The sequence below is a fragment of the Lipophrys pholis genome (genome assembly GCF_963383615.2).
Source record: "Lipophrys pholis genome assembly, chromosome: 5".
NCBI classification, from domain to species: Eukaryota; Metazoa; Chordata; class Actinopteri; order Blenniiformes; family Blenniidae; genus Lipophrys; species Lipophrys pholis.
This window is the reverse complement of record NC_137628.1, coordinates 17,159,478-17,161,804: the sequence shown is the minus strand read 5'-3', so window position 1 is coordinate 17,161,804 and position 2,327 is coordinate 17,159,478.

Genomic DNA, 2,327 nt, shown 5'->3' with positions numbered 1-2,327 from the left:
GTGGAGAAACTCTGGCGAGTTGGATATCACCGTTGCGGGTGACACTCGTTTTTGGAAGGGCCATAGTTACAAGAACATTGCAGTCGAAGAAACGTCTTCATTTGACTTTAATGTGGAAAGCATATGAAGTCTGTAAAGCTCGTGTTATACCCCAGGATGGATAGCAGGTCATTCTTGTGTGGCCGCAGTGGTATTTTGTAAGTTTAGACTCTGGACAAGATTTAGGTCCAGGATAAAAAAAATCGTACTTCATCACCCCGAAGCCTTTCGGCCTGCATATACAATAGCTCAAGGAAAACCAGGGAAATCAACTTTTCTGATTGTTTTTCCATAACGACCAGCAACACTTTGATGCTTTGCATGACACTCTTAACATGATGCAGGGAGCAGAGTCGGGTCATTTTCGTATGCCAGCACCGGGAGTTTGTCTTCACTTCATGGTCTGAAAATGTTGTAAACTCACTATGTTTTGAGGTGTCGTTTGAGCTGACAAAAATGTGTATATGTATAATCACATCAAATGTTTAGTTGCGCCCCGATTGGGATCTAGTCATTAACAGATTGCAATTCTTCTCTCAAAGCAATATGCTGTTTTATAGGACTGTTGCTGTTCAGGTCCAAATCAAATGTTTGTTCAGTTTTAGGTGCAGTTTATGCCAAAGGGGAATATTTTCATCAGTTTCTTTAGTTCAGTATTTTTTATTTTACTGTAGTTTTTTGTTTTGTTTTTGTTTGTTTTTCATTCCATAACTTTATTAAAACGAAAGCAGTAGTTGCATTTTGTAGTGTGTGCATAAACTGGTGATCACCTGTCATTATTCTTCAGAATCCCTCTGTGGACAACCAAATTCACAATATATATATTTTTTTTTTCCCTCCACCCATGAATACAGAGGATTTCTGAATTTGTGAAGAAAAGGGGAGACATAAGTCACCATTATTGTCCAAACACCCTCTTAAAAGTTGTGAACTATACTCACTGGTTAAGGGGATTTTTATATTTAAAGAAATAAAAGACATTTGACCTTATAATTATGGCTGCTATGTTTGAGTAGTTTTTGACCGTTGCGCCTCTTTCTTGTTTTGCAAATAGAACTGTAAACGGAAGGTGCCAAGACAGCAGTTTCTGGTGAGTTCTACTTGGACTCTATGGATCAGATTTGTGCTACGATGGCCTCCAGGACTTCTGTAGTGTGACGGTTCAGTCACAGATCAAGATTCACCAGCATCTGGAACTTGAACTTCTTGGTCTCATTGAAGGAGCTGTTGTTAGTTTTGGAATAACGAGGCAGAAGCATTCACTCATTTCTACGGTTAAACTTAAAACAAACTTCCTGTGACTGCAGAAACAAATGGTCATCAACTTTACAAATATTTTCATCTTAGTTGGGAAAAAAAACTCAGACACAAATGTATAAGTTTTAGCTTCTTAAATCTTGATATTTGTTTATTTCCAGATAAAAATATTTTAAATCACATGGGTTTGGGCTTCAACCTGAAGAAATGGTCTTACTGTCATCCAAAAAAACACAAAATAAAGAATTAAATGATGGTATATATGCATTTATGTAAAAAAAAAAAAAAGTGAACCCTTTGCCTTTTCTGCATAAATTGGTCATAAAATGTGTTCTGATCGTCATCTAAGTCACAACAATAGCGAGTCTCCATAAACTAATACTGCACACCAAAGAAACTTTTTTCTGAACACATGTAAACATTTACAGTGCAGGGTGGAAGAAGTGTGTGAATACCTAAGCCAATGACTTCTCCAAGAGCCAATTGGAGCCAAGAGTCAGCTAACCTGGAATCCAGGCAACTTTACATATCGATTCTAAAAGTACATGGAAATGTGTATTTGTTTACTTTTCTAAAGCTCTTCACATTCACAGCAACAGCGAATTCAGTCACTTGATTCAAACTGTGGGAGGAAACCATTATGCAGAGAAAATCCTGCAGCCTCCGTGCAGGACCATCCCCAACTCAGACTCCAACCAGATACATTCCATCTTTGAGAAACAATGAAAAAGAATTAATAAATCACTCAATGTATCAAATTAAAGAACACTTTAAACTTAATTAATATGACTTAACAGTTCTCCAGACTTGGTAAAAGCCTGATCAAATGAAAAATAAATCCGATCTGATAAATCTGGTCCCTACTTAGGTATGCCTTCTTCACTACTAAACTAAATAATATCCTCATTTTATCCAGTTTCATCAGTTGCACAAACACCTCCAAATGGATACAGATAATAAAATGCATATGAAATCCCAGAACAAAAATCATATGGAAGCAAAAATTAAATGACAAAATATGAATTCATAAA